This window comes from Sphaerodactylus townsendi, linkage group LG01 (genome assembly GCF_021028975.2).
Source record: "Sphaerodactylus townsendi isolate TG3544 linkage group LG01, MPM_Stown_v2.3, whole genome shotgun sequence".
In the NCBI taxonomy this organism is placed as follows: domain Eukaryota; kingdom Metazoa; phylum Chordata; class Lepidosauria; order Squamata; family Sphaerodactylidae; genus Sphaerodactylus; species Sphaerodactylus townsendi.
The window spans coordinates 645815-673296 of NC_059425.1; positions in this window are offsets into that span (position 1 = coordinate 645815).

A 27482-nucleotide genomic window follows, 5' to 3' on the forward strand; every position below is an offset into this window, starting at 1 on the left:
CTTGTTAGATCTCAGAAGCTAAGCAGGGTCAGCCATGGTTAGTATTTGGATGGGCGCCCTCTAAAGAACTTCAGGGTCAACATGGAGGCAGGCAATGGCCAACCGCCTCTGAAAGTCTCTTGCCCTGAAAAGCTTACAAGGTTGTCATGAGTCAGCTGTGGATGACAAACACACAAACACAAAAAGTAACCTTCCTTTTTAAGATGGAGGAAAGCTTCATACTTGGCTGCACAGAAGGAATTGGAAAAAAAACCTTTTTCTTATTCACCCATCCAATCTCTTTGCCATACCTTTGGTACCATGATACTCTTTTTGGTAGGAATTCACATTTGCAACAGTTCTGTTCTTCTGTTTCTACAACAGAAAATCCCCAGTTTTGTAGAGGACGCTGTCTCTGTAGAGTTTCCCATAATCCACCAGAAACTGAAAGGTTTTGCAGAGCTAAGAAGCATTGGAAAGCAGGGGAAAGCAAGAGCTCTCTGTCAGGATTCTTCCATGGTGACACTAGAGAAAATATTAAATATATATTTAAATAAATATATTCGGTTGATATTTAAGCATTTATGTATTCTGAATGCTTTTTGATCTGTCCAGCACTTTAACTCTGTTGCTTACCTTTTGCCAATAAACTTTACTTCTTAGAGCATCATAACGGATTGTGTTCCATTTATTATGTCTGAACATAAGAACAAGCCAGCTAGATCAGACCAGAGTCTATCTAGTCCAGCTCTCTGCTACTCACAGTGGCCCACCAGGTAGTGCAATGGAGGTGCATGGGATCTCACATGCAGGGTGTGAAAGCAATGGCCTTCTGCAGCTGTTGCTCTTGAGCACCTGGTCTGTTAGGCATTTTTCAGATCAAGGAGGATCAAGATTGGTAGCCACAGATTGACTTCTCCTCCATAAATCTGTCCAAGCCCTTTTTAAAGCTATCCAGGTTAGTGGCCAGCATATTCCAAACACCAATCACACGTTGCATTTGGGTTACAAATCCACATCAGCATACAAGTCCATGCTTCCATAACGTGCCACTATTGGAGGGTTCCCAGGCCTACAAAAAGTTCTTCATCAAGCTACTGATGGTTAAGAGCCATCAAACTGGAAACAACTTAGGGTGACCCCCTCCCTTGCAGGGCCTCCAAGGCAGAAGATGTACAGAGATGATTTGTCAATGCCTACCTCTGCAGAGCAACCCTGGACTTCCTTGGTGGTCTCCTATCCAATACTAACCTGGGCCTACACTGCTTAGATTGTGAGAACTGACAAGATCAGGCTAGCCCAGGGAATAAAGGTGGCTTGCCTTTGCCTGCCCCTGCATAGTGACTCTGGTATTCATGAGTGGTCTCCCATCCATGTTAAGAACATAAGAACATAAGAACAAGCCAGCTGGATCAGACCAGGGTCCATCTAGTCCAGCTCTCTGCTACTCGCAGTGGCCCACCAGGTGCCTTTGGGAGCTCACATGCAGAATGTGAAAGCAATTACCTTCTGCTGCTGCTGCTCCCGAGCACCTGGTCTGCTGAGGCATTTGCAACCTCAGATCAAGGAGGATCAAGATTGGTAGCCATAGATCGACTTCTCCTCCATAAATCTGTCCAAGCCCCTTTTTAAAGCTATCCAGGTTAGTGGCCATCACCACCTCCTGTGGAAGCACATTAACCACACCAATCACCCGTTGCGTGAAGTCGTGTTTCCTTTTATTAGTCCTAATTCTTCCCCCCAGCATTTTCAATGAATGCCTCCTGGTTCTAGTATTGTGAGAAAGAGAGAAAAATGTCTCTCTGTCAACATTTTCTACCCCATGCACAATTTTATAGACTTCAATCATATCCCCCCTCAGACGTCTCCTCTCCAAACTAAAGTGTCCCAAACGCTGCAGCCTCTCCTCATAAGGAAGGTGCTCCAGTCCCTCAATCATCCTCGTTGCCCTTCTCTGCACTTTTCTATCTCTTGATATCTTTTTTTGAGGTCGTTAATGGCTGACCAGGAACTGAACCACAAGTACTCCAAGTGCAGGAATTAGCACCACATGCTTTATATAAGGGCATGACAATCTTTGCAGTTTTATTCTCAATTCCTTTCCTAATTATCCCCAGCATAGAGTTTGTCTTTTTCACAGCTGCCATGCATTGAGTTGAAGTTCCGACCAGGGATGACTCTGCTTAGCTTCTGAGATCTGGCAAGATCAGGCTGGCCTGGATCATCCAGGTCAGAATTCACTGGATTTTATCTCCGAGTAAACATTGTTTAATGTCATGTTTAATATTCATGACCTGGATCAGATTTCTACAGCCCTAGTCCTTATATGGCTCTTCATTCCGCTGCTTATAGTGGTGGAGGTAAAGTGTCACAAAATCACAGATGCCTTCCGATGACCCCGTAGGGTTTCAAGACAAGATATGAATAGAGGTGGTTTGCCATTGCCTGCCTCTACAAAGCAACCCTGGACTTCCTTGATGGTTTTCAATCCAAGTACTAACCAGGGAATGCCCTGATCCCTAAAAGTCAACAGAGGTTTCTCAAAAACAAGTCATACCAAACTAAACTTATATCTTGGTGCAGCAGATATAAAGAGCAGCAGTGGCGTAGGAGGTTAAGAGCTCGTGTATCTAATCTGGAGAAACCGGGTTTGATTCCCAGCTCTGCCGCCTGAGCTGTGGAGGCTTATCTGGGGAATACCTTGGGCTAGTCGCAGCTTCTCGGAGCTCTCTCAGCCCCACCTACCTCACAGGGTGTTTGTTGTGAAGGGGAAAGGGCAAGGAGATTGTAAGCCCCTTTGAGTCTCCTGCAGGAGAGAAAGAGGGGATATAAATCCAAACTCTTCTTCATCTTGTTTTGACAGAATGACAAGTTTGATAGATAAAAGGAATGCTGTCAGTGTAGCATATTTTGATTTCCGTAAGGCCTTTGGAAAGGTCCACCCAAATAGTAAAAGGTCTGGATTCCATGCCCTATGAGGAGCAGCTTAGGGAGCTAGCTACATTTTGTCTGAAAAAGAAAGGGTTAAGGGGTGACATCAAAGCCATATTTACATATTCGAAGAGATGTCATATCGTGTTGAAGATGGAGCGAGCTTGTTTCCTGCTGCTCCAGAGACTAGGAGAAGGAGTAATGGGTTCAAGATGCAGGAAAAGAGATTCCACCTAAACATTAGGAAGAACTTCCTAACAGTGAGGACTGATTGAACGTGCAATAGACTACCTCAAAGGCAGTGGTGGGATCCAAAAATTTTAGTAACAGGTTCCCATGGTGGTGGGATTCAAACTGTGGTGTAGCGCCAATGGGGCTGGGCAGGGCACCTGATGGGGGCATGGCCCACAGGGACATTCCCAGGGATGGGAGCATTCCTGGTGCAGGGCTGCTTGGCAACAGGACACAGCCACTGCATGCAGATCAACTTGGGTGGGAAAGCAGTGCATGGGCATGAGGCTGCCACGCACGCCTGTGCACCTCCTGCTAGACTGCTTCAGAGTTCTGCAGCTACTGCTGAGGAGGAGGGGGCCATAAGTAAGGAGCCAAAAATCACATGGCTTAAAATCACCAATTAGTAACCCCCCTCTGCGGCACACACAAATAATTAGTAATCTACTCTCGGGAACCTGTGAGAACCTGCTGGATCCCACCTCTGCTCAAAGGGTGGTGGAGTCTCTTTCTTTGAAGGTTTTTAAATAGAAGCTGGATAGTCATCTGTCCGGAGTGCTTTGATTGTGTGTTCCAGCATGGCAGGGGGCTGGACTGGATGGTCCTTGTGGTCTCTTCCAACGCTATGATTCTATCATTCTAGGGCTGACCCTCCTTAGCTTCTGAGATCTGACAAGAGCTATGTACTCATTAATCCATGTCTGGTTATAAAAAGAATGGGCAGGAGACTGCTTATCCAACAATAATGGAGGCTGGGTCATCTCCTTCATCTGAGCATTAGAAGAAGAAGAAGAAGAAGAAGAAGAAGAAGAAGAAGAAGAAGAAGAAGAAGAAGAAGAAGAAGAAGAGGGAGGAGGAGGAGGGAGGAGGAGGAGGAGGAGGAGGGAGGAGGAGGAGGAGTTGATTTTATATAGTTTCTCTCCGTGTATTGTCAAAAGAGGCTTATAATTCCTTCCCTTCCACGGCCGGACATCAAACACCCTGTGGGATGTTGTGTGGTTTCCAGGCTGTATGGCCGTGTTCTAGCAGCATTCTCTCCTGACATTTCACCTGCATCTGTGGCTGGCATCTTCACTGTGGCTGGCATCTTCACATATACTCCACTTGCTTTCCATTCCTACTATCAGATCCTTTGAAGATGCCAGCCACAGATGCAATTGACCCTTAATGTCAGGCTGAAAATGCTGCCCTGAAGCTAACAAGCCCATATAGCTCGGAAACCACACAGCACCATTATTAGTTTTGTTGCTGGTTAAAAAAAAAACCCTTGCCAAAGCACAACCATGCTGGAAATACTACACCCACTGATTCCAAACAACTGACAAACACCTTAGGAATTAACACTGATAAAGTGCATAGAAAATAGGCTCAGCAGATTCTTGAGAGATGATAAAAAAGATTCCTACTGAACAATGAGGAACATATATCAATTTGGAATACTTTTTAAATGACAATAACTAGCAGTTGTAGTGGCTTAAACGGAACAGCTTTTTAGTTCCCCAGAGCCTGTGAGGGAAAAGTCGTTTACTAACCAGCTATTAACCAAACCTGTATTAAGTTACAGGTTTTTTAAACTAGGACATGCATTTGACAGTCCACTTAACCTGTATTTCACACCAGTGTGGTGTAGTGTTTAGGAGCTAATCTGGAGAACTGGGTTTGTTTCCCTACTCCTCCACCTGAAGCCTGATGGGTGACCTTGGGCTAGTCACAGTTCTCTCTGCTGTCAGCCCCATCTATCTCACCTTGACCGTTTCCACACGGCCACGCTCGGGGTGTGTGTTGGCGTATATGATGGCGACGTGCACCCCCCCCTGGACCATTCACACAAACGGTCCCGGTACGGGCGGGGATGACGGCACAGCCTCAATGGAGGCTGTGCCGTCGCTGATCTGCCTCTGCCGTCCCCTCCGACTACTGCCAAGCGCAGTAACCTTGACCAGGTTGGGACACCCCGCCTATCACAACAGCTCTGGAGTTGCAGGGCAGGGGGGCGTGTCCCCTGGCCTGGGCGATGCGCTGGAAGGTCAGAGGGATGGTAAGGCATTCAGGAAAGGGGGGAATGGCGCCATCCAGCCGCTGCCGTTCTTACGGCAGCGGTTGGAAGCCACTGTTTCTGAAATACCTTGCTCAGGGAGCGAGGTTCGGAAACAGCGGCTTCGCGCCACTCGGGGGTTGCGAGGCTGCCGCTGCTGCGATGTAGTGGCGGCGGCCGTGCAAACTCCTCCCCAAGGACTCTGTTTTTAGCGTCCCTGGGTCGCTGTATTCTGCCCATGTGGAATCAGCCATGGTGTCTGTTGTGGGGAGAGGAAAGGAAGGAGTTTGTAAGTTGCTTTGAGACTCCTTACAATTGAGAAAAGCAGGCTATAATTCAAAACTCTTGTACACTGCTCAAAATAGTCACCTGGTGTTTATAAAGTTACAGGGAAGGAAGGAAGGAGATTAAGATAGAGCTGTAGCTCAGTGGTAGTGTCACAGATTGTGTCTGGTTGATTGAGATGCATTCCTAACTCAATGTAATTGCTACAAGATATATGTAACCAACTTGCTATATGTTACCTCAGCTGTAATGGGACATTCTTTCCTTGATCTTTGCTTTATGGCTTCACACGCCAAGTAGATAACTAGGCTTACCCCTGACACTTTTGGTCTCATGGGAAATGGGATATTTCCGTTGTCCTGTGGGGGCAGGAGGCTAGGTGGCGTTATCTCTTTGGGAAAACAGGAGGGGGGGATCAACTTCTGAATAAAGGAGGTAGCAAAAGCCAGGTTTGTCAGAACTGGCTTGGCCAAGCTGGGTACTTCAATGCCTAACAGTAAATGCTACTGATCAATAATACAGAGTCCATTTATTGCTTCAAGCTCCAAGACCTGACAGGTAGAGAGATTTTCTCCTCCTCTTCCTCTTCCTCTTCCTCACATTTTTTTCCTGATGGAGTATCCCTTCAGTTGCTGGGCCCTTGTTATTTACTCAAGACGTGCCATATCTTTGTGAGTGCCCTCATGTGGGCGACACATTCTCAGAACTGAAATTGTTTTTCAGCCTGTGAATTTTTCCCAGTTCTCATTTCAAATAACTAGATTAAAGCCCACTAGCATCTTAGAAGACCAGCAAGATGTTTGAGGCCTAAGCTTTGAGGCCTAACCAGGGGGCATTCATTGAAAATGCTGGGGGGAAGAATTGGGACTAATAAAAGGAAACACTTCTTCACACAACGTGTGATTAGTGTTTGGAATCATCCCTGTACATCTTCTGCCTTGGAGGCCCTGCAAGGGAGGGGTGTCACCCTAAGTTGTTTCCAGTTTGATGGCTCAGTAGCTTGATGAAGAACTTTTTGTAGGCCTGGGAACCCTCCAATAGTGGTATGTTATGGAAGCATGGACTTGTATGCTGATGTGGATTTGTAACCCAAATGCAACGTGTGATTGGTGTTTGGAATATGCTGCCCCAGGAGGCAGTGATGGCCACTAACCTGGATAGCTTTAAAAAGGGCTTGGACAGATTTATGGGAAAGAAGTCGATCTATGGCTATCAATCTTGATGCTCTTTAATCTGAGATTGCAAATGCCTTAACAGTCCAGGTGCTCGGGAGCAGCAGCAGCAGAAGGCCATTGCTTTCACATCCTGCATGTGAGCTCCCAAAGGCACCTGGTGGGCCACTGCGAGTAGCAGAGAGCTGGACTAGATGGACTCTGGTCTGATCCAGCTGGCTTGTTCTTATGTTCTTAAGCTTCCAAGAGTCAAAACTCCCTTGGTCAGATAGCAGAGAATGTTGACTTCCAAAAGCTTATACCCTGAAAATCTTGCGGGTCTTCGAATCTTGCGGATTTGAATTAGCTGCTCTTCCACCAATCCGTTCTGAGACTGTTTCAGTTAAGTGCGGTTGAAGGTACAAAGCACAGGAATCAAGATTCATGATGCAGCATAATCTTTATTTGGAAAAAAAAACAAAACAGCGAAGGTGCCCAGTTGGAACCCAGTACAACAGAAGAGGGGCAGATGCCAAGCAGCAACATTGCTCTTCCCACATAGTCAAGAAGGACCTCCCACATGACTATCCAGCCCCAAGGTGTTTTAATATCTCTGCACCGCCATCAGCAAAGCAAACCTACATCTCACAAGTAACTAAATAGTAGAAAAACAAGCATGCCAAGACGTCTTTTCAGAGATACTAAGCAGGTATCGTAATTACGGGTGCTCAGTATTCCCTGAAGTCCATTCCTTCCCCAAAAAAACTCAGCAATGGAATCAGTTTCCTAGTCGTTTCCACCTATGTAGGATATCGATTCGGGTTTAGCAGGGATAGCCACAAGTGCTGTACCTACGCCGTGGCCGACAGATCCCTCGGTAGCCACCAGAGGAACCCAGTCCATAACCAGATCCTGAAGCACATGATGTGTAGCCTCCCACGGCCACAGGCTCACAGCTGGCAGAGAGAATGGGACCTGGGATGGTCACCACGTAGGGAGGTGGTTGGATCACGACTTCTGATGGAGGGATCTGGTTGATGCAGGCAACATTGGCCCCCGATGTTATGCCAAGACTGCTTGCAGAAATACCTCCGCCACCGTAGCTAACCATGCCCGATCCAGGACCACATGGCCCGAGTCCAACCATGGGAGAAGAAGCGCAGGATGGAATGGAACAAGATGGTGGGTAGCAACAAGCCATGTCTGTGCAACAGATGAGAAATCTGAAATGGCAGAAAGGATACCCGTTAATATTCTGTTGACTTTTGTTGACTACTTCCCCTTGGGCCACATCTGAAATCGGTCTCCAGTTTGATCAATAGAAGGACTACCATGTTTTTCTTCTGCTTTATGTCCCATGATGTGGCTGGCTTCCACTCGAGCCAGGGCTTTTACAGCCCTGGCCCCTGCCTGGTGGAACGCTCTCCCTCCAGCTGTCCGGGCCCTGTGGGACCTTAATGAGTTCCGCAGGGCCTGCAAGACAGAGCTGTTCCACCGAGCTTTTGGGGAGGCCAGCCGTTGATGTGCTATAACAGCAGGAGCCCTGCTGTCCCCCTTAGGGGAGTTTTAAGGGGCTGGACGCCACCTGTTGCTCTTTGCAATGTACTGTTGTAATTAGAGCGCTGTATTTTAATGGGGATTAGTACTAAAATGTACAGAATTTATTTATTTAGTTAATTGTATTTATATATTTGTGTTGTGCACTGCCCTGAGCAGTATACAAGTTTAATAATAATAATAATAATAATAATAATAATAATAATAATAATAATAATAATAATAATAATAATAATAATAATAATAATAGTGCAGACGGACTACAAGCAGAGGCATAATACTGTTGCTCAGATGATTCACTGGAACTTGTGCCACAACTACCATCTGCCTGTGACAAAGAACTGGTGGAATCACAAACCTGAAAAGGTCACTGAAAATGAACACGTAAAACTACTCTGGGACTTCCGAATTCAGACTGACAAAGTTTTGGAACACAATACTCCTGACCTCACGATTGTGGAAAAAAAAAAAAAAAAAAGAGAAGTGTGGATAGTTGATTGTTTGCAATTCCTGAGTGACAGCAGGATTGATGAGAAAGCAACTGGAAAAACTTACACGATATGAGGGATTTAAGAGGATTGAACTACAAAGACTCTGGCACAAACCAAGTAAAGGTGGTCCCAGTGGTGATCGGTACACACTGGGTGCAGTGCCTACAAGACCTTGGACTGGCACTTAAAGCGACAATGCAGTTGCTGATAAAAAAATCACCATATGTCAGCTGCAAAGGCCACCCTACTCGGCTCTGCCGCGCATTATTACGTCGATACATCCACACACAGTCCTAGATGCTTGCAGGAAGTGTCAGTGTGATGTAATACAAAATCCAGCATATTGATCTTGTTTACTGTGTATAACTGTTTAATAATAATAATAATAATAATAATAATAATAATAATAATAATAATAATAATAATAATAATAATAATACCACATAATAATAATAATAATACAATAATAATACATAACCGAGGCTTCAGCGTCTATAGCTCGGCACTCTAAAACCAGCTTGAGGGTCAGTCCCAGTGAGTAATCTCGGCATGTTGCTGGAAACTTTCATCCCAAAGGAAACACTAAAGGCAGCACTTTGAAACATCTTGAATCTGAAACCAAAATTAACATCTGTCAAATTCAGAAGGCAGCCCTGCTGGGATCCGCACCGAGATACTACTGCATGCGATACTAATTACAACTTCCTAGGCCTCTTGGTGAGGCTTGAATTGTAATGAAGGCCAACAACCAGCTAAAGATCTGGCAGCTGGGAAATCTACAATAATAATAATGGGCCCTGACTGTATGACCCAGGCTAGCTCAATCTCATCAGGTCTGTGAAGCTACGCAGGGTTTGCCATGATTAGTATGCGAGACCACCAATGAAGTCTAGGGTTGCTACAAACAAGCTAGCCGAGGCAAACCACCTTTATTTGCAGTAGGGGTGGTAAAAATAATATCAATATTTTTCAAGTTCAGATTCATTAGACCCAGAAATTTTTGAAAATTTTGAAAAAGCTGACGCTACGTATCAGTTCTTTTGTTTTTGTTTTTTAAAAATTCTAATTACTAAACCCAAACCTGAAAAATAGCAATGAGGCATCAATTCTATAAATAACCACCTCCCTGCCCCCCCCCAAAAAAACAGGGGGAGAAACACCTCATGGCAATCTTGACACATTAAGTCATTCCGCACATGCAGAATAATGCAGTTTCAAACTGTTTTCAGTGCTCTTTGAAGCTGTGCGAAATTGTTTTTCGAATGTAGGTACCTCTGGATTTGAAAGAACCAACATAATCTTTGTGAAATATTTTTGTGCGGGGGGGGAGGGGGAGGAGGAGGAGAATAAATTAAACCATTCAAGATGCATATGTTTCTGTAATAAAACTAAGCACATTCATCTCAATGGAATGGATGTCTACCCATCCTCTGCTTTAGCCTTTCTCCATCTTACCACCACATAAGAACATAAGAACATAAGAACTGGCCTGCTGGAGCAGACCAGAGTCCATCTAGTCCAGCACTCTGCTACTCGCAGTGGCCCACCAGGTGCCTTTGGGAGCTCACATGCAGGAGATGAAAGCAATGACCTTCTGCTGCTGCTGCTGCTCTTGAGCACCTGGTCTGCTAAGGCATTTGCAATCTGAGATCAAGGCAGATCAAGACTGGTAGCCATAGATCGACTTCTCCTCCATAAATCTGTCCAAGCCCTTTTTAAAGCCATCCAGGTTAGTGGCCATCACCACCTCCTGTGGCAGCATATACACCACCACCCGGTTAAAGTCCTTAGGACCCTGAAATGCCTGTTTGGTGATGCAAGGAAGAAAAAGAAACAAATGTTGAAGTCACTTGGAATCTCTAGTAAAAGTTCTCTTACCTGGTCTTCTCAGGAAGAAAAAGTGGTGAGGAACTGAGATCGGAAGTCCAGAAACAGTTGATGAAGGGAGCAGCAGCAAGTTCTTTTTATACACTTTCTTTGAGCCGTGAGGCGGAAAATGAGGCATCCCTCTTGCCTGAGGTTTTAATTAACATGCGGCTGATTTCTGCAAATGTGAAGGGTAAATCCAGCCATGCTGCTGTGTTGGTATTTCAGCTTTTCGCCTTTCGTCAGCCCTTTAGGAACCACACATTCCACCTGGATTTTTTTTTCTTCTTTTTAATCTTTTCTATCTTGTACGAAATTGCCTTGGATCTAATTGACATTCCCCTCAGGGATTAGCCAGGACCCTGTCATTTACTTCTTCCATTTTCTCCTGTTAACCAAAGAGTCAGCAAGGGTTTTTTTCTCAGAAATTGCGCATGAAAGTTCCATATTCTAAGTCCAACTACTGGCTGCCAATTCAGGTAGATCTTGCTGGCCAGACAGGTTCAGCCTCCCTGTCGATAAAATTGCTCCTGTCAAAGCAGATGATATTTTGGCAATTTAGCTCGTATAAAATGTGAAGAAGAAGATATTTATTTAATTATTTATTTATTTACTTACTTACTTATTTAATGTTTTACACTTCTATCCCACCAATCTCCCAAGGAACCCGAGGCATGTATATAAAAACAGGAATGTATAAGCAATACAAAATGTAAACCCTAAAAAAAACAGTTGATACAAGTTGGCATAAAAACCTGAGGCCCCTTCCGCACACGCAAAATAATGCGTTTTCAAACCACTTTCACAACTGTTTGCAAGTGGATTTTGCCATTCCGCACAGCTTCAAAGAGCACTGAAAGCAGTTTGAAAGTGCCTTATTCTGCATGTGCAGAATGAGCCATAGCAACCAAGAGGTTAAACTTTTATGTAAAAAATTGTTTTAAATGTTGTGCACCATAGAACACTATTTCCCAGTTTTTGTTTTTTGGCAAGTTCCTTTTAGCATTTTGATATCATTTTATGCCATGTGCAGCATAAATTAACACAGTATTAGCCTCTTTATTGTGTGCACAAACTCATCAAAAGGTTAAAAAGCAAAGCCTCATAAGGGTGCTAAAACCACTATACACACACACACAAGTGTCTGTTTATGTGTGTACATACTACACAAACACACACACTCTACAGTTTGGTAACGCACATAGACCATCCTGACAAGACATGTTCGGGCCCTAAGGTCTTTCTCAGTAGTCTCAACACATTTACACGCATTTACTGTTATTTTTCAAGTCAGAGCAAGTTGCATGTAAATGCTATATTGTTACAATGATATTATATTAGCCTGACGTGTGTACTCGCTGAACAACTGATTCTTCGTTCAAATCACGCTGAGACAATATTGTATTTTAGATTATATAGTTTTGTCAGTTTTTTTACTATATTATGTATTGTCTTGTATAATAAGTTTTTTACAATGCTAATAAAGATATTTGAAATTGAAATTATATTATTATAATGATAATGGCTCATGATAAGTCCTCGTGATACAGAGTGATATGGTGCGGTACTGCAGACAAAAAGTCTCCTTATAATGTGAAGTTTGATCTCGACAGGTAAAGTGTAGGTGACTGGGGAAAGCAATGGCAAACCACCCCTAAATACAGGCAGATTCCGCACGGGCCAAAAACAGCAGCGTGAAAACAGTGTGAAACTGGTATAAAATGGTTTTGAATGGTGTAAAAGGGTTTACACTGTTTTCACACCATTTTCACACCACTGTATTTGGCCCATGCGGAATCTGCCAGAGTCTGCCTAGTAAACACTGGCCCTTTCCACACAAATCCCCCCCCCCAAATTTTCTGAAACTTTTCAATCTCTCCCCTCATCATGATTTATGTCCACCATTAAAACCATTCCTGGCTGCCATTTTTTTATTTCTCCTTCTTTTTTAAAAAAGTATATTTTAAAAAGGTATTTCTGTGCTTTGTAGCGGGGTGCTGCAATCCTCTGTGCCTTCCACAATCCATGTGTCTGAGACCCTTTCCACACGGGCCTAATATGGCACCCTGGGGACGGCAAAAACTCCGTCCCCAGGGAGCCGTTCGCACAGGAGAGCGCTTGGCTGGCCGCAGCCACCCCACCATACTCAGCTCCCACCCAAAACTGGTAGCCCTTGAAGCCGCCCGTTTTCCCTATCACACGCTTCCCAAGCGAGGTTTACGGAAAATGGTGGCTTCGAGCCGCTGCCGTGCAAACAGCAGCGGCTCGAAGGCGCCTTCCTTCCCCCCATGTTCAGTCAGCCTACCTGCAACCTGCGGCCCCTCTGGCGTCACGAGGCCTGGGGACGCCCCCCCTCTGCTCCTCGCGACTTCGAGGCGGTCACGCAGGGCCGGACGGAAATGTCCCCTGGCCTACCGACTTCATGTGCCGGAGGGCCGCAGAGCAAACCAAATCGGCCGAAGACGACGATCACCACAGCACTGTCATCCCGGTAGGTTCTGGGACCATTCATGCGAACGGTCCCAGAGGGGTTGGGTCGGCGTCATGTACACCGACCCAACCCCTACCGTGGCCGTGCGGAAACGGCCAAAGATTAGCCGATCCCCGAAAAAATACCAAAAAAAGACTCCAAAAGCAAAAAAAAAGTTATAAAAAAGGAAAGGGAGGCCAGAGAGTGAACTCATAACGTAGCACCAACGGGTGAGTGCAGGGAAAGCAGAGAGGCATGATGGGAAACATCTTAGAAAGGCCGCACTGGCAAATGAAGCCATTTTGAAAAGTATCAGCCAGAGAATCGTTTCAAAAGGGCATCCGTTTAAAAGATTTTGAGGCTGCAAATAATACGTAAAAACCATGTGGAACTCTACGGAGGAAACATTTCATTTCCTGCCTCAAAACATTTTAAAGGGTCTGTGCGGAAAGTGCCACTGTTATGTGGTGTCATCCCAGGGACTGCCTTTACTTTTAGAGAAGATTTTTTGTAAATCAGGTCTGAACTCATCAAGGCGCCCCCATCCGTCTGTTATATAAGTGCAGCAACCATACTACTTATGGCTGTAGTTATATTCATGTGTGCCGACATGGCAGCCAATAGTGGAGCAGTTTGGTTCCCTTTTTCCTTGTTCAATTTTGCGCCACGTATGCAATGCACCTGTTTCTGTAGGAATCTACCTGGCCACTCCAGTCATCTCCAGAGCGCCTGGTTTGGGTGCTTGTGTCATCTTGCACGTCTTGCACTGGACTGGTAGCAACATGACAAAAGGACCTTTTTAGTTGTAAAGCCAATATTCAAGAACTTTTTTATTCAGGAATATCATATCTTGTTGGGGCAAGCAAATAAATCATGCTCACCCCTCTCTGTTGGAATAATACCAGAACAGGGGCACATAGCCAAATATCTTGAATTATTAACTGAACCCCAACAGAGATGGATTATCACAAGGGCCAGATCCAATACCTTCCCATCGGCCATTACAAAGGGTCGTTACTTATCCACCCCTCTCAGGATCAGGGTTTGTCCACACTCAGTAAAAATCAAGTGGAGACTCTTGCTCACATTATTCTTGACTGTCCGAGATATGTGGGCATCAAGAATTTCTCTCCCAGGCTGGCCCTAGACAAATCTGAAAATGACTCTGACTGTTCTGTTGTGGAGCTTCTGTTAAACAGCACAGATGTCATGCTCTTGGGAAAAGTAGCAAAATTTCTTTTACAAGAGACAGAACTTTCTAAGTAATGTATACTGCTATATACAGTCTTCCTGTCTGCATTTTGAATGTACTCTTGATTTGTATTTCAAAAATGTCTGGCAACACTCTAGAACCCATTTTTAAATGCCAAATAAATTAAAGGCTGCCTTTGACTCTGTGCCGAGAGAACTTCTCTGGGCAAAACTGGCTGCCCTCAACATTGACGCCAGACTCTTGTTCTTAATTAGGCAACTGCACACAAATACCAGTTGCCGGATCAAGTGTTCTCACGAAGGCCTTTTGACAGACAGTATTCCAATTTCCAAAGGGGTCAAACAGGGCTGCGTTCTGGCCCCCACTCTTTTCAACCAGCACTGTAGAAGTGACCTCCCCTCTACTCTCAGCAGTGAACAGCCATGCTTCCAAGGCTGGGTACATCCCACATTGTATCCAGATTCACTGCTCTCTACCATGCGAGAGATGGAAACTGTCCTTCTCTCGATCCAGAGTTGGCCTCAGGCGGCTTAATGAAGCACTGTGTGGATTACTGTGAATCCAACAGACTGACAATTAATTATGAAAAAACCAAGGTATTTGTCTTCTCTAGGCACTTTACGAAGCTCACATGGGCAATGAAAAGCACCCAAATTGAACAGGTTAAGTGCTATAAATACCTTGGCCTCTTATTCTCCTTTAACCTTTCATGGGCAACCCAGAGGAAGGCCGCTCTCCTAGCTACATCTAACAGTATGTCCAGCATTACTACATTTCTTTTACAGCGGTGGCCACTCCTTTATACCTCTCCCTGCCCTCAAATTTTTTCCAATGCCAAAGTTAAGCCTCGAGGATTGCCTTCACGAGGTCCCAATCTGGATTCAAGCTATTAACCACTCCTTGGAATTCTTTTCCAATCCAATTTTTTCACAAGATAACTGGACTCCCAAATTGCATACCCTATGCAGCTCTTTGTCTGGGGTTAGATCAAAACTCCTTGGAATCAGCCGCTTGGCTGAGGACTTTCTTAGATTCTGGCTGCGAATTCACTTTCTCTTAGACTGTGAATTTCCCTGGTCCACCGTCTGCTCTCTGACACCCATTTCCAACCCCTGGTTTTCCATAATTGAAGAAAAAATGGCCTCTATTGGACTGTCAAGTGGATTCACTTTGCCCTTTAATACCTATTCAGAGAGCTTATAGGAAATTAAAAAAGGTCAACTATTGGATGAGAGAGTTCTCTACCTAATTACACTTAGCCAAGAAAACGTGCTCCCCCCTGTATTTTTTCTCTCCCATTTTGAGGCACCCAGGGCCACTTGGCACACTACCTGTATTGCTTAATAAACCCCGTTCAAAGGAGAGCCATAATGCTCACCAGGTTTAATGTTATGCCTTCTGCCTTGTCACATGGCAGATTTAATAAGCAAGAAAAGGCTAAAAGATTGTGCCCATGTAACGATGGCTCAGTTGAATCTCTGGCCCACCAATTACTACACTGTCTCAGATTCAAGGAAATCAGATCCAAATATGTGAATCTTACTCTTTTACATTTACCCCATCTCCCCGATTTAATTAGATTACACTACTTGTTGGACAACCCTGATCCTTCTCTCTGTACAATAGTGGCAGACTTTCTCCTGGAAATTACTAAACGCCAGTAGATTTCCTTCGATTTGTATTGTATATGCTTTTTAATCTGTTTTAATCTGTTTTTTATTACTGTTGTACTGTTGTCTATGCCAATAAAGGCTTGCTTCTGAAAAATGCCAAATAAAGGTGGTGGTGGTTGTTGTAACTTTTTTATTTCCCACAGGAGATTAGTCTGTGGAGACCATCCACTGCTGGCAACTGGTGGGAGACAGAGGAGGTGGGGATATGTGAATTGCCAATGCTCCAAACAACGCAATGTCACTTCCAGCCCAAACTCGGAAGTGACATCATTGTTTTACCATAGAGCTTCAGTGGAACCTTAGAGAATCACTCTATTGCAATGACGTAATTTCTGGGTCTGTGCTGATCATCTGGTTGGAGCACTGCTGATTTTCCCTCCATTTTGCTAGGCCACCCTGCCAAGTGGCAACAGAGGACCGGGACTACCAAGCAGAACAAGACAACATAACACAAGAGCATCAGAAGAGCCCTGTTGGATCAGTCCACTGGTCCATCTAGTCCAGCATCTTGCCTCACACAACAGCCAGCTCACAGGGCTCAGGGACTGCTGGTTCTGGTGGCCAGCCAGCTGCCTTCTCCTTGCCTTCCACAGCCAATTCAGACACCTCCACCATTCCCTCTGCAGAGGCAAGAAGGAGACTCCCCCTTCCTGCCTCATTCCCAAGGTAAGAAGGGCCCCTTCCACACACGCAAAATAATGCGTTTTCAAACCACTTTCACAATTGTTTGCAAGTGGATTTTGCCATTCCGCACAGCTTCAAAGAGCCCTGAAAGCAGTTTGAAAGTGCATTATTCTGCATGTGCGGAAGGAGCCAAGATTGCCTGGCTCTGGTGTGCATCTTAGGTTGGTGCAGCCCAGTTGTCTTTTCTCTGCTCCGGTGTTGGTGTTTAAGAGAGGGGGTGGTTCTTGGTCTCGAAGGACCCGAGTCCACACTCCTGTGTCCCTGCTCCCTCCGCCGCCACCACAGCAGCCAACCGGTCCCTCTGGAGATACAGCAACAGGAAATAAAGGCCAAGAACATCCATAAGAACATCCAAAGAGCTTTGCATTTTTTAATATGGTTGAGAAACTTGATAAGCAGCACAGAGAAACCATGAAAAAACAAACCAAAAAAATCCCTAAAATTTTTTGCATCAAATCACCCACTCATCCTGCCTCAACTCAGAACAGTCAACCAAATGCTGTGCTTGCAGGGAGGGAGTGAGGGAGGGGATGGGAGGAAGTAAGGGGCGGCATGCAAGAGGGGGAAGGGAGGGAGCCAGGCATATGGACATGGCCCACCCACCCTAACAGAGGGAGAGAGAGGGGTGGCATGCAAGGGAAGGGGAGGGAGTAAGGGGCGGCATGCAAGGGAGGGAAGGGAGGGAGCCAGGCATATGGACATGGCCCACCCACCCTAACAGAGGGAGAGAGAGGGGTGGCATGCAAGGGAAGGGGAGGGAGTAAGGGGTGGCATGCAAGGGAGGGGGGAGGGGCCCCGAAACCTGGGAACTTTGCTCACAAAAAATGCAACAGCAAGCAGACAGGAATTACTACAGCCTAAAAGCTTAAATCCATAAATCAGACTTAGATAAGCAGCCGCTACAACGAACAAGAACATTCACATTATGTGGGATTAAAATGTCCAGGAAAACAGGCCAGTTTGACTTAATGCCTAAATAATTGTATCACTGCCTGGAGAGCCACAATTAGGATGACTCTGGAAACCACCCAGCTAACTCCCACAGGATGGGGTGCCCAGATCAAAGGCTGAGATGCTAATCTCAGCAAATAAGCAGGTTCCTATGGGAACAAATAACCCTTAATAATTTTCCTGGAGGTCTGAAGAACTCCTGAACTCAGAGCACCTTCATTTCCTGACGACAAGGGCAAACTGGCCCAAGTTAATGATGTCACTGAAGTGTCTCAGATCACCCTGTTTTGACCTGAGGAACGGCTTTTCTGGACAATTTCCAAAGTCAACGAACCGTTCAGTCCCAGGGTATCTTCCCAGATCTGTGTAGGTTCACACTGGAATTAGCTGAATTGTGGTTTGACATCCTTAACTTTTTGATATGCACTCATCGGCCTATGAACACGATCCACTTGACTAAAAAAAGATTTCCGACAACCAGTAATGAGAGCCAGTGTGGTTAAGAGGAATGGACTCTAATCTGGAGAACGAGGTTACATTCCCCATTCCTCCAATATGGTGGTGTCACTCATGGCCTGATCGGAAGTGACATAAGAACATAAGGGCAGGCTAGCCTGCTGGATGGAATAGAGTCCATACAGTCCAGCATTCTGCGCTCGCCATGAGTGGCCCACCGGTACGGTGCCTTTGGGGGGCTCGCATGCGGGATGTGCAGCAATGGCGCCTGCTGCTGCTGCTGCTCCCAAGCACCTGGTCTGCTAAGGCATTTGCAATCTGAGATCAAAGAGGATCAAGATTGGTAGCCATAGATCGACTTCTCCTCCATAAATCTGTCCAAGCCCTTTTTAAAGCTATCCAGGTTAGTGGCCATCACCACCTTCTGTGGCATATTCCAAACACCAATCTGCGTTAAGTGAAAGAAGTGTTTCCCTTTATTAGTCCCATTCTTCCCAGCGTGCCGAAGTGTATGCCCTTTGGTTTCTAGTATTGTGAGAAAAGAAAAATTTCTCTCTGTAAGCATTTTCTACCCCATGCATAATTTTATAGACTTCAATCATATCCCCCCTCAGACGTCTCCTCTCCAAACTAAAGAGTCCCAAACGCTGCAGCCTCTCCTCATAAGGAAGGTGCTCCAATCCTTCAATCATCCTCGTTGCCCTTCTCTGCACTTTTTCTATCTCTTCGATATCCTTTTTGAGATGTGGCGACCAGAACTGAACACAGTACCTGTACATAACCAAGGACACCTGTACATAACCAAGGAACTGTTACCCAAAGTGGTGGGAAGTCTCTCCTTTTTAATGTGGGGAGTCATCAGGAGCAGACTCTTGGATTTGCAAAAGGTGGGGCAACTCGAAACCTTGATTGCCTAGGTACACGCAAGAAACTCACAGGAGAGTGAATACATTTTAACAATTTTCATTTAGGGGTGACAGGGGTACACAAGCACACAATAAAATCAGCAGAACGTGTAACCGCCATGCTCAGAATGGGTTGACCCAGAAAGGGGTGGAGATTCAAAGCAGCACGAGGCTGCAGAGCTCGTGTAGTTTGGAGGAGACAAGGCTACCAGACTCGGACCTTGATTGGTATAAGCCCTTAACACCTTGTTAAGGTAACTGCAATGTTGGGCCTTTCCCCACTTTTCCCTCGGCCGCCGTCTCTGCGCACAATTCCCAGCGTGCGGCATCCCTGGTGCGCGCCCGGGCGTCCCCATGACCCTGTGCTCTGCGCGGGGTCATCAAAAGGCGCCCTTTGCAACAGCGCCAGGGATGCCTTGTGCTGAGGGCGGGTTTTAGCGGCAGCCCGGCAATGTCCGGGGCGGCACTGCACTGTCACCACCCCTCTCGTGGGAATTTTGCCACCAGGGACCCTCACGGCTACTCTCCTCAAGTAGCATGGGGCTTAAGGTAAGTGGGGAAAGGCCCGTTGTTGGGAACTAGTGGGAAGGTAGTTGTTTATTTTTGCTATGTTGTAAAGGTTGGAGTTTATTGTTTCAGGGTTTTTTATGTTTGTAATGGGTGAGAGTTCTCCTGGAAACCTTCACCATGTTGAATCCTGTTTATCAAGCCCTTGGAGTCTTCAGGAGCCAACCCACTTGCAAGAAGAAATGGACTTGACAGTATCAGTAGACTGTAAATATAAGGACTTGAAAATGCAGCCTGAACAGGACCTTGAAGTGTGATGTTAAATGTTGATGTTAGATGTTATATGTTAAGAAAGTAAACCATTTTGTTTTTTTAAAAATTTGTTGTTGCAAACTCATTCCAAGTTCTGCCCCATAGAACCCACAGATAGAGGTTACAAACGCACACATAGTCCTAAGATAAGTTGTGAGGGGATAGGTCTGGAATAGAAAAGGAATATATGGGGAGGGGCAATAAAAGTTATAGTCACCTGATCTTGGAGCAAAATGGTCCAATGAACAGAACTAAGCAACCCACGCTTAGCTCTGGAAAAAATAGCACTGTGGAACACCATCACAGACAGAGAGCTGTCCAGAAAAACTGAATACCATCTATTGGGAGAGTGAGCTTCTTATAGGGACAAACAGACCCTCGGGGTTATGCAGAGTGATCCTTAATCTCTTTAGACCAGGGGTAGGGAACCTGCGGCTCTCCAGATGTTCAGGAACTACAATTCCCATCAGCCCCTACCAGCATGGTGTGGCCCATGCTGACAGGCTGGTGGGGTGGTTCAGGCTGGAAAACACCTTCTACCCTAGACATAGAGAGATCCTGCCCTTCCTGGGAAGGACAAGAGACAGACATCAACCTTGGGTCACTGGTCTAGTGAGTTGAGACATCAGCCTGATGTTTCCAGGCTCGAAAGTGTCTCCAGTGGGGAAATTAACTTATGAAATTACACCTGTGAAACAATGACAATGCAAAATAAGGTGGTCGTTGAAGGTACTGGTCAGAGGAGGAAACAGTTAGTGCAACACTGGGCAGATAAGCACACCAACACAGCCTTTGTCTTCACCAGGGCGTATGGTCCAGGGGTGAAGATGGGATCGCTCTCCAGGGCAAGCCCTTTTGTGCTGTCTTAATCCTTTCAGGAAGGGTGTGAGATAACATTATGCAAGTTGCTTTGGAGGGTGACAAGTCCAGAAAAGGTTCTTTTTTCCTTGCAGGTACACTGACCCAGTGTCCAAAATAGGCTCCCCCATTTTGGCACTGCACTGCTAGGTACCCCAAGGGTTGGCTAAGGTGGTAGAGATCCCACTGTATTCTGTGGTTAAACCATAGAGTTTTGCCCAAATTGCAGAGCAGCATCCCTGGTGACATGCTGACATCACTTCTAGGCACACAAGAAAGGGATGTCAGAACATCTGTGTGGCATTTTATTTATTTGTTTGCTTCCTTGTTTATTACTTCATTTGACAGCCAGCATGGTGTAGTGGTTAAGAGCAGTTGAAGTCTACTCTGGAGAACTGGGTTTGATTCCCCACTTCTCCACATGTGGCAGACTCTTATCTGGTGAACTGGATTTATTTCCCTACTCCTCTACATGAAGCCTGCTGGGTGACCTTGGGCTAGTTCCAGTTCTCTCAGAACTCTCTCAGCCCCACCTGTCTCACAAGATGTCTGTTTTGGGGAGAGGAAGGGAAATGAGGTTGTAAGCTGCCTTGAGTCTCCTTACAGGAGAAAATGGGCAGCAGTCCATGCCTCCTCACTATACTACTACTACTTCCTTGCTACTGCTGACTACTACTACTACTACTACTACTTCTTCTTCTTCTTCTTCTTCTTCTTCTTCTTCTTCTTCTTCTTCTTTACCATAGAATTTTTGCTCAAATACCAGAGAATCCTGTGTTGCTGGTAACACGGTGATGTCACTTCCAGTCTAATTGCCATCAGGCTTCATGTTACTAAGCAGGCTAGGCCTTTCCCTGCTACTAGTAGATCCCCCCTCCCCCCATTGAGCTTGAAATATCTTTATTGGCATGCTATACAAATTCATATCCACAAAAGACACAAGAATCCTCCCCCCCCCCCTTGGACAGCTGAATACCATGGAGGGCACGGACTTCCTTGCCCACCTCAAAATCATACAGGAGACCTGTGCCTCCAATCATAGACAATCTAGCAGCATGTAAGGCTGAACATACTCAAACGAAGTCGACTTTATAAAAAGAAACAAACTTTATTGACTTATGTCGCCCTAGCTACAGGGTGCTGGAACGGAGGGGTCTTGCCCTCAGTTCCAGTATATATAGGGTGCGTGAAAGGAGGTGTATGAGTGGGCGGTCCTTTGGAGCGGCGGGAACCAGGGGACTCGAAGAAACGAAACTGAAACTTAGTCCTGACACAGCATTTTCCTGCAGGGAGGCATTTATTACTGCCTAACATTGCCAGACTGAACCTGATGTCACTTCCGGATACAACCCAGAAGCTACAATGGGTAGCTTTAGGAACAGGCAGAAATTCTGTGGTTACATGGTGACCCTGGCAATGTTGGTGGGCAGCTGAGTTTGTCATCGAGAAGCTAATCATCCCATCCTGATACAATATCATTAGCCACAAAAGATAAAAGATAAGTGGGCCACTAGTTTCTACACTGCTTGTCCACTTCAGGCCTTATCCAGTTTCGTCCATACCATTTTACTACAAGGGGAAAGCAACATCATAAAGGGTGTTTGGTCAATATGGCGGATCTGTGAAATTAAGTATAGGTTGTGATTCCTAGATGAGTAGGCAGAAAGTTCCCTAAGCCTATATCATTTAGGTTTAAAAATTAAATCCCGTCCTTTGTATTGGGCCCAGAAGCGAACTAGGAGGGAGTGACGTTCTAGTAAAATAGGTCTGTTTTGCAAAGTTGTGGTGAGGTTTACTCAGTTAAGAGGGATGTATGGGTTAATGCTATTTGTTTCACCTTGCTTCTTATTAATTTTGTTCCTAATCTTAAATTTCATAACAAGCGTTTTTAACCATGATTATATTTGGATAATGTTTCCATTACTCATCTTCTTCCAAGCAATTGGAATGAATCAGGAGATCCTCCCTCCAAATAGGAGAAATTGCTCATAGTCTACAAGCAATAAGGAACTTCACCTGCTGCACACTTGTTTAGGGTTATTATTATTATTACTTTTTTGCTGTCCAGTCACAGCTGAATTATGGTGACTCCATAACACAAGATACATTTGCTATTGCCTTCTTCTGGTATTCCTTGGAATTCTCCCATCTAAATACTTGCCAGAGTTGATCCTGGTCGATTCCGCACGTGCGTTATCGACCTAAGTTCGAGCTGAGTTTATTTATTTATTTATTTATTTATTTATTTTTTAAGCTTATATACCGCCCCATCCCCAAGGGGCTCTGGGCGGTGTACAACATTAAAAGACAAAGTTTGACCTAAGTGCTCCGCACAACCACTGGGATCGGCGTGGTTTTGTACCAGCTTCGCCCCGTGTAATGGTCCAATTTCTGACTCCAGTTGGGAACTACTACTTTTTCAGGGAACCAATACTTTCCGAAGACTCAGCTTGAGGATTCCAGTAAAGTCGCGGAATCTCTGGTGCCAGGAGTCCCCATTCAATGTCAATGGCCACAGCTGAGTGTTTTAGGGCATCGCGTACAGCTGGCCAATCAAAAAACGCATCACCTTCATCCCTCCATTTCCTGTGAGTTTTTTTAACAAAAGCGTCGATCAATGAGGGATAGATGGAACATGGCTGTAGAGACAGTATGTCCTTAATGTCAGACGGAGAGGCAAAGAGGCACAGGGTGATTCCGCCCTCTGAGCTGGGATCAAGCTGGTTGCAGTGGGGAACAACAATGGCTTCGACTAGGTCAGTACCCTTCTCAGGGAACTGGGTCGAACCTATTTTACTCATGTGCGGAATCGCCCCCGGAGAGCATGTGACAAGCACAAGGTCACCCAGAAAGTTTCCACGGCAGAGTAGGGATTTGAACCTGGGTTTCCTAGATCCTAGCCTAACATCTTAACCATTATACCACACCAGTTCCCTCACCTCCCCAGTATAGGAATTCAAAGCCAGACAACCCACATTATATAGCTTTCAGTCTTTTACTTGAAAACAGCCGATCCTGCTGGGACTTAAGTGGGAGAGTGAACTATTTATCCCCAGTATTTTGGGGGCTTGGGATTTAAAGACCTGGAAATTTTCAAAAAAATAAAATAAAAAGAGGGTTTCTTCTTTCAGAAATGTGAAATTTTTCAGGCCCATTAAACCTGAACCTGAAAATGTCCAAGCCACCTATGAGCCTATGTAGTGGGGTAGTGATGGATGCTGGACTTGGCTGGGCCGAGCATTCAGTTCTGCACTGTTGCAGCCTCCAAGCCCAAGTGGGCTTCAGAGGTGGTGGCAGCGGTCAGCACTTAAGTGAAGGGGAGAGGGAAGAGTGGTTTCCCCCCATATTTTTCAGTGGTGGTAGGACAGAAGTGGCCTGAAAAATGCCAGAAATAAATTTCAGCATTTTGGGGATCTGTTTTTTGGCTACATTATATTACCACCATTTGTTAGGGGGGGGGGGTTGTTTTGTTTTTTGGAGAATACCTACCATCCTGAAAAATACTAATAAGGTATTTAGGGTTTTTTTTTCTATTTCAAATTTGCAGATGCACATCCCTAGACTTAAGCCCAGTCAAAGTTGTATTGATCTCTGAAGCAGCACGTTTTCACCCTCTTTTGTGTACCAGGTATTTGAAGAGTGGATCATGTCCTCCATTTAATTTCCCCTAGCTCAGCGATGGCGAACCTTTTTGAGACCGAGTGCCCAAATTGCAACCCAAACCCCACTTATTTCTATCGTAGAAGTGCCCAACCACAGCGAATTAAACCTGAATGCTACAGAGGTTTCAGTTAAGAGAAAAAAAACGGTTGGCTCCCTCTTCCTCCGCCCCACCTGCTCGAGCAGGGGCCAGCCTGCTCTAGCCTCCAGCAAGTCCTGCATGCACCACTCTGTGCCTCTCTAGCATCTCTGCGTCCTCCGTGCCACCCCCCCCCCCCAGGCAGAAGCCACCTGGAGCACAGGCACCAGGCCCGCCAGCCGAGTCCTCCCTGCTCACCGCGGTGCACGCACGTCGCGCTCAGTGGCCCAGGCCAGTCTAGATGTGTGTGGGGGGGGGTTGATTTTCCACCCCCACATGATGAACTCTGTGTGTGTGTGCCCACAGAGAGGGCTCCGAATGCCACCTCTGTCACCCGTGCCATAGGTTCGCCATCACTGTAATAAGGTATTTAGGGTTTTTTTCTATTTCAAATTTGCAGATGCACATCCCTAGACTTAAGCCCAGTCAAAGTTGTACTGATCTCTGAAGCAGCACGTTTTCACCCTCTTTTGTGTAACAGGTATTTGAAGAGTGGATCATGTCCTCCATTTAATTTCCCCTAGCTAAACATATCCAGCTACTTCAACATTCCTCCGCTGCAGAGGCGGACCGCCCATTGGGCAGAGTGGGCAGCTGCCTTGGGCGACAGAAGATTACCCAGGTCCGCGTGAGAGAGCGACGAAATGTCTGAGCAGGCCCGCCCACTTCAGGCGGTGGCTGGCCTGGTCAGAGTCACCCGAGCAGCCAGCAGGCTGCAAAGATCACTCCGCTGATGGCGTTGGTGAGTCACGGCGGGAAGAGAGCTCCATAAAGCAGGTCTGATTCCGCCCATCTTCCACCCAGCCTGAGCCTGCCCAGCCCAGCCCCTGTTGGCTCGCCGCAAGCGCCAGAAAGCTTCCACCACTGCGCCAGCGCTCAGAGCAGCAGGCGCCCGGCCCGGCGGGGGCGGCCGCTGCCCAAGGGGTCTTCCACATGCGCGGAGGCCCCAGCCTTGCACGCGCCACCCACTTTCCTCTCCAGGCCGGGGACCAGGTCACCCCGCGCCTGGGCAGGCCGCCCCGAATCAGCAGCCACCAGCCGGCAGGGCAGCTGCAGCAGCCGCTGCCCCCAGGGGTCCCTCACATGCCGCCGCTGGCTGCAGCGGCCTCTCCTCTCCCTCTGCCGCCCGCTTTCCTCTTCGGGCTGGGGACTGGGTCGCTCCCATGCGCCCGGGCAGGTCGCCCCAGAGCAGCAGCCGGCAGGGCAGCTGCAGCCGCCCCCGTCCCTAGGGGTCCTCCACATCATGCCGCCGCCAGCTGCTGAGGCCTCTCCTCTCCCTCTGCCGCCTGCTTTCCTCTCCGCCATGCTCCTGGACAGGCCGCTGAGCGGCGCCCGCCGGTAGGGCAGCTTCCACTGCCCCAGGGGTCCCCCAGCCTGCTGCAGCCGCAGCTTCCTCCTCTTTCTCTACTGCCAGCACCTCAGGCAGGCACGCGGGCCCAAGCGCCCGGGCAGGCCGTTCTGCGACAGCCGTGAGCCGGCAGGCGCCGCCCTCGGTCCCATGCGCCCAGCGGCCGAGGCGGCGACGTGTGCGTTAGAGGAGGGGGGGCTGCCCGGACATGGAGGGCGCGACCTGCTCCCCAGCCGGAGAGAAAAGCGGCCCATGGGGGGGGCACCAAACTCAGGTTTTGCCCAGGGCTCAGGTTTGCCTAGGAATGCCTCTGCTCCGCTGCTGTTGTTTTTCAAACCATCAGCAATCTTCACCGCTTGTCTCTGAACAGACTCATCTAGAGATGGTAGTAGGCAGGTTACCTGACTAACTGCCAACTACCATCTCTAGATGAGCTTGTTCTCAAGTTCATGGAAAAACCTGAAGCAAAATAGGCATTGAGTCTTTCTCCTTTCTCTCTGTCCTCTGTCAGAGTTTCTCCATTTTCACCTCATGTATCTTGCATTTCTGAAGAAGTTTTTCAAAGATAGTGAGCTCCTTGGCCAACTTCAGTTCATTCTACCAATTTCCCCAGTATTTTCAGTTTCAACAGCCAAGCAGAGAGATATTTTTAGCAAAAGGGAAAGCAGGTGAATGTGAACAAAATGCAACTCTACAAGGATAAGTGTCGTGTTCTACATCTGGGTAACAAAAAAGACAGTCATGCATAAAGGGTGGGGGGGTACACTTCTGGGTAGCAGCATGTGTGAACAAGACCTTGGGGTATGGGTAGACTGTAAGCGAAATATGAGCAGCAAGTCTGATGCAGTTGTAACCCCATGCTCAGAATGGGTTGACCCAGTAAGGGGTGGAGACTCAAAGCAGCACGAGGCTGCAGAGCTCATGTAGTTTGGAGGAGACAAGGCTACCAGACTTGGACCTTGGTTTGAATAAGCCCTTAACACCTTGTTTAAGGGTTTCTTTTTGTGGTTGTAATGGGTGAGAGTTCTCCTGGAAACCTTCATCATGTTGAATCCTGTTCATCAAGCCCTTGGAGTCTTCAGGAGCCAACCCACTTGCAAAGAAGAATTGGACTTGGCAATATCAGTAGACTGTAAATATAAGGACTTGAAAATGCAACCTGAACAGGACCTTGAAATGTGATGTTAAATGTTGATGTTATATGTTATATGTTAAGAAAGTAAACCATTTTTTTAAATTTGTTGTTGCAAACTCATTCCAAGTTCTGCCCCACAGAACCCACAGTTAGAGGTTACACAGTGACAAAAACAGCTAATGCAGCTTTCGGCTGTATCAACAGAGGCGTAACATCCAGATCACAAGATGTTATAGTCTCACTGTAAACCACACTGGCCTCACTTTCGAAAGGATGTGGATGGAATGGAGTGGGTGCAAAGGAGAGCAATGAGGGTGATCAGGGGCCTGGAGAGAGACCAAGCCCAGTGAGGAAAGACCAAGGGACTTGGGAATGTTCATTCTGGAAAAGAGGAGGTGGAGAGGGGGGATATGATTGATCTCCTGAAGTATTTGAAGGGCTGTCACCTAGAGGAGGCCAATGAGATGTTCCTTTGGGCAGCACTCACAATAGTGGGTATAAATTATGGGTGGAAAGGTACCAGAAGAATATTAAGATTTTTTTTAACAATAGTAATAGTCCAATAGTGGAATGGGCTAGAGAAGTGGTTATCTACCCCTCACTGGCAGCTGGTGAATGAACTCTTGCTAGGGATGCTTTAGGCTG